Source organism: Melanotaenia boesemani, chromosome 10, assembly GCF_017639745.1.
Source record: "Melanotaenia boesemani isolate fMelBoe1 chromosome 10, fMelBoe1.pri, whole genome shotgun sequence".
NCBI lineage: Eukaryota > Metazoa > Chordata > Actinopteri > Atheriniformes > Melanotaeniidae > Melanotaenia > Melanotaenia boesemani.
In genome coordinates, this window is record NC_055691.1 from 9,928,031 (window position 1) to 9,938,765 (window position 10,735).

The window sequence follows — 10,735 nt, forward strand, 5'->3', positions numbered from 1 at the left end:
CTTTGTTGGAGGCTTTGACCACTGGCAGCAGCCTCAGAAGAACCTCCTCTGAAGGAGAGTATTTCTGCAGGTCAAACACCTCCAGATCTTTTTCTGATGACACTAAGATGAAGGCCAGAGCCGACCACTGAGCAGGAGACAGTTTATCTGTGGAGAAACGTCCTGATCTCAGGGACTGTTGGACCTCCTCCACTAGAGAACCATCATTCAGTTCATTCAGACAGTGGAACAGATTGATGCTTCTCTCTGCAGACACATTCTCACTGATCTTCTTCTTGATGTACTGAACTGTTTCCTGATTGGTCAGTGAGCTACTTCCTGTCTGTGTCAGCAGGTCTCGTAGGAGACTCTGATTGGTCTGCAGTGAAAGACCCAGGAGGAAGCGAAGGAACAAGTCCAGGTGTCCATTTGGACTCTGTAAGGCCTTTCTCACAGCTGTCTGATGGAGACGTTGTAGATCTGGTTGTTTTGATAACTCAGACCAAACAGAAAGTGTTTTTTCTTGTTTCAGCAGGTTGACTCCAGACTTGATGAAGGTCAGACGGACATGAAGAGCAGCCAGAAACTCCTGAACACTCAGATGGACGAAGCTGAACAGCTTCTCCTGGTACAGTCCTCTCTCCTCTTTAAAGATCTGTGTGAACACTCCTGAGTAAACTGAGGCTGCTGTGATATCGATGCCACACTCTGTCAGGTCTGATTCATAGAAGATCAGGTTTCCTTTCTGCAGCTGATCAAAAGCCAGTTTTCCCAAATACTCGATCATCTTCCTGTTTTCTGGACTCCAGTGTGGATCTGTCTCAGCTCCTCCATCATACTTGACCTTCTTGACTTTGGTCTGGACCACCAGGAAGTGGATGTACATGTCAGTCAGGGTCTTGGGCAGCTCTCCTCCCTCTCTGGTTTTCAGCACATCCTCCAGAACTGTAGCAGTGATCCAGCAGAAGACTGGGATGTGACACATGATGTGGAGGCTTCGTGATGTCTTCATGTGGGAGATGATCCTGCTGGCCTGCTCCTCATCTCTGAACCTCTTGCTGAAGTACTCCTCCTTCTGCGGGTCAGTGAACCCTCTGACCTCTGTCACCATGCCAACACAGTCAGGAGGGATCTGATTGGCTGCTGCAGGTCGTGTGGTTATCCAGAGGCGAGCAGAGGGAAGCAGTTTCCCCCTGATGAGGTTAGTCAGCAGCACATCCACTGAGGTGGACTCTGTAACATCAGTCAGGGTCTCATTGTTGTGGAAGTCCAGAGGAAGTCGACTCTCATCCAGACCGTCCAAGATGAAGACAATCTGGAACTCTTCAAAGCTGCAGATTCCTGCTTCTTTGGTTTCAGTAAAGAAGTGATGAACAAGTTCCACCAAGCTGAACTTTTTCTCTTTCAGCACATTCAGCTCTCTGAAAGTCAGTGGAAATGTAAACTGGATGTCCTGGTTGGCTTTGTCTTCAGCCCAGTCCAGAGTGAACTTCTGTGTTAAGACAGTTTTCCCAATGCCAGCCACTCCCTTCGTCATCACTGTTCTGATTGGTTCATCTCTTCCGGGTAGGACTTTAAAGATGTCTTCTTGTCTGATGGTTGTTTCTGGTCTGTGTGGTTTCCTGGATGCTGTTTCAATCTGTCTGACCTCATGTTCATCATTGACCTCTGCAGTCCCTCCCTCTGTGATGTAGAGCTCTGTGTAGATCTGGTTCAGAAGGGTTGGGTTTCCTGCTTTAGCAATCCCCTCAAACACACACTGGAACTTCTTCTTCAGACCAGATTTTAGTTTACGGCCACAAACTGAAGCCAGAAGTTCTGAAAAGAAGAAATAAGAAGAATCAGTAAAGACTTGAAGCCTCTGAGGAATGAGGATGTGAATATGTGATGTTTCATGTGTTGAGACATCAGTAAATGTGTCATTTATCCAGCAGCTTCAATCTTTAGAGAAATCCTCTTACTGCTCTGCAATCGCTCAGCCAGCTCCTCCTGCTTCATCCTCCTCAGGAAGTCCACTGTGATCTTCTCTATCGCCTCTCTGCTGCTCTTCCTCTGCTCCTCATCCTCACCCTCCAACACTAAGCATTCTGGGTAATCTGGACTCAGAAGCTTTTGGAACTTCTTCAGCTCCTTCTTCACAAAAGTGATCATGTTGTCCTCCAGCAGCTGGAAGAGAAACGATATGAAGGACACAATCAGACTGAAATCATGGAGCCAAACATCAGATCCATTTTGGACACACTGACAATCCACTGGTCTACAAAGGTCAGCATGGAGACGATGTGGACAGAAGAGATGGAAAAGTAGTTGTTGTACATGTACAGACCATAAATATGGAGTCCAGCTGTGTTTGATGCTGCTGGGCAGACTGACCACTGGGAAGCTCTGAGCTCTGCTGGTCCACTCTGTGGAGGAATCAGGAAGAATCAGCTGATATTCTGTCTGTCCACACAGAGACAAACACAAGGTAAAGGTCCATTAAGGGATGTGAGGATGTGAATAGGGAATTAGAGACTAATAGGTTTACAGCTTCCTGTATGACACCTGGTCTCTGAACGTTTGTGATTATTTGGTGGTGGTTGGAAAGGCTTTTCCCATGCAATAGATTAAGCAGAGAGACCCAGACTTCCATTCCCCAGGCCACTTCTTCCAGCTCATTTTGAGGAATCCCATTGCATTCCCAGGTCAGCTGTCCCTCCAGTGTGTCCTTAGTCTCTTCCCCAGAGTCTCCACCCAGTGGGACAGGCCTGGAAATTCTCCCCACGGAGGTGTCCAGGAAGCATCCTAACTAGTTACCTGAATGACCTCATCTGGCTCCTCTGGATGTGAAGGAGCAGCAGTTCTACTCTGATCTCCCCCTGGATAACTGAACGTCTCACCCGGTCACTACCCACAGCAGGTGGACCATAGGTGACGGTAGGACCCTAGGTCACCTTTCAGCCCAGCTCCTTCTTCACCGCGACATACCAATGCAGAAAAGTGCTGTATAAATGCAGTCATTTCCCCATAGTGACCATATTTACTGGGTCTATTTTCAAACTTTCTAACAGAATTGTATGTTAATTTAAAAAAAGAACTAAAGTTGCTTAACTTGGAGATTTTGGGAGTATTTGTTCTTCTTTCTGCCGCAGCTGTTTAGTGGAAATGATGTGAGATGTGATGCATTGAAGGAGTCCAGGATGCTGGTAAAGCTGAACGCCTGCAGGTGACTCTGATACAACATTTACACACATCTCACCTCTGTTTGTATGATTTAAAATTAACAGGATGGTCCATCGACCAGTCATCCTTTAGGGACACACAGCTGGGCTCGGGTCTAAGTTTAGGTCCAGGTTCCAGTTCAGGTCTTGGCTGATTCCTGTGAATCCAGATGTTTGGTCTGAATTCTGAACTCATGGAGAAGAGTCATTGACAGAGATGGACATCTTACCTCCGTTTGTCTGATTTAAAATGAACAGGATGATCCATCGACCAGTCGCTCTTCATGGACACACAGCTGGGCTCAGGTCCTGATTCAGGGCTGGTTTCAGGTCCAGGTTTGCTCCTGTGAATCCAGATATTTAGTCTGAGTTCTGAGCTGTGACATGGGGAAGCGTCATGGACAGTTAGAGATGGACATCTCACCTCTTAGAGGGAGGGACTCCCTCCTCTCTGTCCTCACATTGATCCATGATGCTGGATTCACATCAGCTCACACACACGTTCTACCTTCACCTGCAGAGGAAACACACATCATTCATCTGAACATCAAGTGAAATCCTCCTTTCCATCATCTGCTGTAGGAAGATCAGCTGCTCCTCCTCTGATTGATCTGCAGCTGTCTACATCTTCAGCCTCACATCTTCCTCGCTGATGACTGTTGGTTAAAGACTTAATGGGGTCTACACGTCCTCTGTAGGACTCTTCAGGTGTGGATATGAACACAAGCATGTGTGTTAGTGTGTGGGTTGTGGAGTACATGCATTGTTGTATATTACTGAGGGAATTAAGTCATTTTCCTCGTGTGTCTGATAGCATTGGACAGAAGTAGGAACAGACGGCCATCAGGGATTCTGGGCCGAAACAGATTGTTTATTCTATCAGGACACCAGACAGTCCAGCAGGATCTGGGAGTGTGTTTGTGATTGTTTCCACCTAAAATTCCTGATTTTGCAGCTGCCTGTGGGAAAATTTGCAACATTAGTTTTTTTTTTTTTTTTTTTTTAGCTTTTCTTATCTAAAGAAGCTGAATTTATTAACAATATATATATATATATATATATATATATATAACCTAGAATATTCCAAAATTCTTTATCTAAATAATCACACAGGGAGAGAATTTTCACCATTCAACAGAGAAAAGCTGCAACTTATTGTTCAAACAGCTGTGAGGAAGGGAGGTGGAGGAGGTAGTCTTTCATCAGTTACAGCAGATACGAAGCTTATTTCTGATTCAGCTTGACTGTTTGCTCAGATGACCAAAAAGACGAGATGCAGATGTTCTCCACATACAGTTTTTGTAGAAAATATTTATCTGTTAATGACTTTTGTTTGATTTCCACCACAGTGTTGACAGCTTACCTCCACTTTCACAGAAACATTTAACCACAGTTTCAGTCCACTTAACAGTCCGTTGTGGAATAACAGAAACATCACAGAACAAGTCGCTGTTCAGTAAAGACTGGATGGAGGAGAACATGTGGTTGGTTCTTCATCTGTTGAGCAACAATGGTTATAATGGTCCTGGTTCTAAAGATCCCCATTAGTATAGTTAAACCCCTGTACCTCTCACTCCACTCTCATGACATGCACAACAGCGCATGGACTTCACGTAAACAGGCCACCTGGACAATTAGCCAATCAGGTGCTTCTAGCCTTCTGCTTGTTAACGCACCTCAACAAGGGACAATGGCTCTGCAGAAGAACACAAAACCATTGACCTTCATAGTTCTGGACTTAATCCCTTGTTTATTTCTGGACTCTTTCTGGGTTCTCCATTTTCCATTATGCTGTTATAAGTGGTTTTTGCAATATTTCTAATTTCTACCAGCAGTTTTAAGCCTTTCCTAACTTCTACATGTAAAAGTAAGTCTAAATGAATCTTCTAATAATTATTATTCTAATGTAAAGTTGTAATTTAAGACAATTAGTTGCCTGCTTCTGCAGAGCGGTGGAGGGTCTAAATTTTTTCACTCCTGTTTATATGCATTGCATTTAACATCCCTAGTATAGTTAAATGCAGACAGTCCCTTACTTAAATCCCATTTATAAGAGTATTTGAGCCTTTTTTATTTTTACATTGTATTTTGTGTTGAATGTTTATCTCATATATGAATTATTACGTGAGCATAATGGTTTTTTTTTTGTCTTTTATTTCCCGGCATCAAAACCACTGATCATATATATATATATATATATATATATATATATATGTGTGTGTGTGTGTATCTTTTGTTTGTAGAATATTCTCTAGGCAGTAATAAAGTGGCAAAAAGACGAGTTCATTGGACTGGTTCAGGTCTGACAACCTGTGGAGGCTGTACATATTTAGACCAGTGTCTAAGAGTAGGGCTGGGCAATATACTGAGATTTTCAAAAGTATTGAGACTTTATCAGATGTGATACAGAATGAGGGAATATCGAGATAGCTTGTTCTGAGTTAAAAGCATCTTTTCTTTTGTATTTACACAGCTTTATTTTTGTTATGGTCATTGAAAAGTATTTTCATTAATTTTAATTTAGGAGCATTTAATTTAATATAAAGCAACTTTAATTTTGGTCAACTGTGTTAATGCACATGTGCTGCTGATCCTTAATAAAAGTATATTTAGCACTGAAGGCTGTAAATTAGAACTGTCTCTTTGGTTACTTGACAAAAAAATTATTGAGATATATATTGTATATCGTGATTCAGGTAAAAAATATGGAGATATAATATTTGGTTCATATCGCCCAGCCCTAAGAGTCAATGTATTCATCACTGAGGTCATTTTGGTGACGGATGTTTTCACTGAATAAATTCTGCTTTCAGCTTTTACGTTTCCAGCATCATTTAAATGCAGCCAGATGCTTAATTTTCAGTTTTCTTCACTTTTTCCCAAACGTGCCTGCATTGAAATTAGAGATGTGATGTTCATGAACGAATCGATTCTTTTGAACGACTCTTTTAAATGAATGATGGGAATCGATTCACAGCTGTGAGCTGTTCTTTTTATATACAAATTTTTGACACTGCCTTGATCAAATCAATCTTTATTTATAAAGCGCTTTTCATGCCATAGCCAACACAAAGTTCTTTACATGATTAAAACATTTATGCATATCTCAGTTTATATCTCATTGTTCAATAAAACAAGCCTTTACATACATCAAAGTAGAATAAGAATAAAAACACTCAATGAAATCTTTCACACAGTCACACGCACACACGTATACACACACACACACACACCAAGTACCCCCCCAGCTAAATAAGACTGAATGAATAAATAAATGAATAAATAAGTAAATAAGAAGTAGTTTGAGTAAAATAAAAATAAAATAAGTAACATTTGTTACATCATAGAAGTCTGATGTCCAACATACTCCATTTATGTGAAGCATCTATGGACAGAGAGAATAGTTTGGAAACAAATGTGAGTTCTATCCAAAACATTTACTAGAATTTGCACTGACTGCTCAGGTTTATCCTTTTTTATCTATATTTTTCCTATAATTATTTAATCTTGTATAGTAGATTTTATATAGGTACATATTTTGATTGTTTGTCATTCTTATATATTGTGAGAACGAGCCAGTCTTTTGAATGGCTCTTTGAAAGGAACGGCTCCTCAAGATCCAGCTCCCTTCAAAGAGCCATAAATCCCATCTCTAATTGAAATGAAGCTCCCGTCTCTGCTCCGCGAACACGGTCTGTACCACTATAGTCTTATGAGCTTCTACCCCCTTTCTGGGCTTTCCACACTTGATGGTATCTGAAGATATCTGGTATATAAAAGATATCTGGGCCTACCACACACACACACACACACACACACACACACACACACACACACACACACACATATATATATATATACATATATGTTTTCCTGTCGTGCACGGTGTGCCCCTTCATAGACTGCGCCATGGGCCTGGGAAAGGACAGGCAGAAATAGTCCGTTTAAAGCTCTTCACGTAGTTTCTAGGGCCTAATAATAATATCGTAATATATAACAATATTATCATAACAATATATAATAATAATCTATAAGTCAAAGTACAGCTGGAAAAGTCCAATATCTCTGAAATGAAGAGAAGCAGCAGAACATGGAGGAAAAAACACAGTTAATCCTTCTGGAGGAAACTCACTGACTTCTGTTCACCGTCCGGAAACCCCTGCTGCTCTAATTCTGCTCAGAGAGGCGAACTGGTTCTGGTTCTGAGCCCGTTGCTGCTGGCGGCTGATACCAACGAGATCAACATTAAAAACCGTTTCAGTTTTCTTCAGATGTTGTTAACGGAGAGCTGCGTCATGTTGTTCGGAGAAAGTGAAAGTAAACTGTAGTATGGAGACCCACCCACCCAGAGAGGAGGGACTTGTTCGTTTTGTTTTTTTATTTTTTTGTTTTTTTCCCCCAATTTTTCAAAATCATGACAATATGGGTGGAAGGCCCCGTTTTTCCTAAATGACGTGGGTACCTCGAGTGAGTCAAGCTGGCGATAAAGGAAAGACTGCGTAACTTATGGCGGCATTATCATGCCAAAATCCCGCGAGAGTAAACGAGATCCCGCGCGAGAGGAATTGAGATCCGCGCGCGAGTTCCACGGGGCGTTGTGGAGACACGCGCGCGAATGAAGCAGTCCGAGCGCGCGTGCGCGCGCGATTTCTCCGCGCGCGCGGGCAGTATCTCCTCTCGCCTGAGTTTGCTTGCTTGCAGGGAATATCGGAGCCCTCGCGCGGAGAATGTCTGCTCGCTGGCTCGTGCTGCTCACTCGCGGTAAAGTTTATTGGCAGTAAGTGGGCGGGGCCCGCGGGTTTTCTGTCATTACACACGATTGGCTACAGTCCCCGTCCTCTGTGATTGGCTGTCTCACTTGGAAAAGAGGAAGACGAGGAAGCGGGAGTCGTCTCGGTGTCTCGGCCACATGGCAGATCATCGGGAGGTAAGTTATGCTGCATATTTTGCAACACTAATATTATTTTTGAAAAAGCTTATCATTTCTATAGCTCTTTATTTCGTTAAAATATACGAGGAACTTAATTTACATGGCGGCTGCTTTCTGCCAACAGCTTATAGTTGTAAAGTTGATGTAAGCTAATGCTAGCTGCCTTACCAGTCCTTGATTTGGTTTCGTCTGTTTGGTAGGAACAGTTGCAAGTCGCTGCCAAGCGGATTGTAGAATTACTTAAAACTGCCCTGGCTAACGAAGCAGACCCATCGTCACAAAATCGTAAGTGTATTGTCAATATTGTGTAAGATTATTTAGTAATGTCAGTCCATAAAGATTCCGTTTCATTGTTTTTAATGGTTTCACATTAAGCAGTCACTAATGCCTACTGTCAGCCTGAAGAGCATCTCAAAAATAAAAGATCTGATGTCTCAGCAAAATCAGGAAAAAGTAGCCAATGCATTCATTTCCATGCTTCATTATTACAACAGTTTCTTTACTGGCTTCCCTAAAAAAAAAAGAAAAAACAGACAGCTGCAACTCATTCAGAATTCTGCTGCCTGACTTCTGACAAGGCCCAGAAGCCAGTTCTGAGGTCTGTCGCAGTCTGTCAGAGGATAGACTTTAAAGTTCTGTTGCTGGCCTATAAAGCACTGAAGGATTTAAGCTCTAAATACATCAATGACCTCCTGATCCAGTAGGAACCCACTAGTCTCCATAGGTCATCTGGATCTGGTCTTTTCTTTTATCAGTTCCTGGAGTCAGAAACAGACATGAAATTGCGTTCAGCTTCTATGCCCCAAAGATCTGGAACTTTAGGGCTGGGTTTAAAAAATCAATCAATCAATTTAAGAATAAAAAAAAAAAAATCAATCGATTCTGAAAATACCAAAATTGATTTTATTTTTTTTTTAAAGAAAGAGCATTCTTTTATTTGGCCATTCTTTTACTGTAGTGTTTCTGTTAACACTGTATTCTGTTTAACATGTGACGTTGATTATTTTCACAAATAAATGTTATGTATGTGACATGCCAGTGCTTCTGTACATGTTTTAATGGAAACCTGACTTACACACTGTTGAAAGGTTGCTTCAGCGTTTCATAAAAATTGCTATCTTCAAATGTCTAATATTCCAAGAAATATTGATGTGAAATGATTATCTGAAGATGAATTGATATTGAATCGAATCGAAATTAATCTAAGTCAAATAAATTTTTGCTCTTGTGAATCAAATTGATTCAGGAAATTTGGAGTGATCCCAGAAAGCCTCAGATCAGCTAAAACACTATTTAAATCCAGGTTATAGACCGCCTGTTCTAAGCTGCATTTACATAGATTTCATTTACTTGTTAAGATTTTAAATCATGCATTTTATTCTTTTACTTTTTGATACTTTCTTTTTCCTATAATGTAAAACACTTTGAATTGCTGTTCATGAGATATGCTGTACAAATGAACTTGTTGTGTATGTGTGAGTATCTTTTGGCTGTACAGGGGCAATTAAAGTACTGTTACCTTTACACTATAGAGGCTTTGCACTGAGAATGGAAAAAGAAAATAAAATTTTCTTTTATACAGTGGTAGGATATTAAAATTATTTAAACATTATAAAAAAAACACTTCACTTTTTTGGCTTTCTAATTTCCAGTATTAAAACATGAATGTATTGTACTTCATATGTGCATGTTGCAGTCTATTTGCGCCTACACTGAGAGAGAATGGAAATTAAAAATAAACAACTCCTTGTTTAGGAGCCCGATGTTGACTGGGAAATGGCGGCAGACTACAATGGAGAAGATGAGGATGCAGGAATAGTTGTCCCTGAATTTGAGTGCCCTTTGACTCCAGAAGACCTGTCTGAAATTCAATCATTACTTGAGGAAACTGATCCAGAAACTCCAGTCAGGGAAATTTACCTTCTTTGTCGTGAGTATGTAGCTGCAAGATGTAGCTCTTAACAAGTCGACATGGAGGCAGTCAGCCTGTGACCTTGTTAAGGCATTATGGAAGTCTGTTTCTTTCTCTTAAAACTGCACAGAGGAACTGGTTTGCTAATTTGAAAGACATTCACACAACTGTATGTGAAAGGTAAATATGGCATTCAAGACTGATATTCTTGTTTGTTTTAAATCAGTTTGATTGTAATTCTTTCATGCTTTTTATGCTTGGTGTTTTTTGTAAAGCACTTTCAATTGCTTAAACTGTGTGATTTGTAAGTAAATACTGGATTAAAATGAAACAGCTTAATACATCTTTGTTCAACTGCAATATTTAAATTTACATTTTTTTTAAAGTGGCATCAAAATCAGGTTTTAAAAGAATTAAGAACTTGGACATCTGTGGTCCTCCTTCATCTCTACTGCTGGTAACTGACTGCAGGTAATGTTGGAGTGGCTGATTTGTCTCAGCCATCAGTTTTTTCTTCCCAGTACAATGGCCAAACGCAGTATATGGGCTGTAGATAATCAAAAGTAGACATGGAGGAAGCCAGTTTGTGGCAATGGAGCATTGTGGAGGTTCCTGTTGCTGCAAAAGCAGTAAAGTAAAAATATTCCATCACACTGATCATCAAATTAAAAATATTTATTACAAAGGGAAATTTAACAATGAGTGTAACACCAC

General features: G+C 40.8%; 1 protein-coding gene and 1 long non-coding RNA gene across 2 annotated transcripts in view; one reads left to right on the forward strand and one right to left on the reverse strand.

The window, feature by feature from the left end:
* The window catches only part of LOC121647505 (NACHT, LRR and PYD domains-containing protein 12-like), a gene marked incomplete at its 3' end in the record, with an annotated part of 791,953 nt that overhangs the window by 9,359 nt on the left and 771,859 nt on the right, over nt 1–10,735 (reverse strand). The window lies entirely within an intron of this gene.
* Nucleotides 7,812–10,065, forward strand: LOC121647021. The gene is made up of 3 exons (XR_006011763.1): nt 7,812–8,106; nt 8,310–8,394; nt 9,865–10,065. It is a non-coding gene; the product is annotated as an uncharacterized LOC121647021 (long non-coding RNA).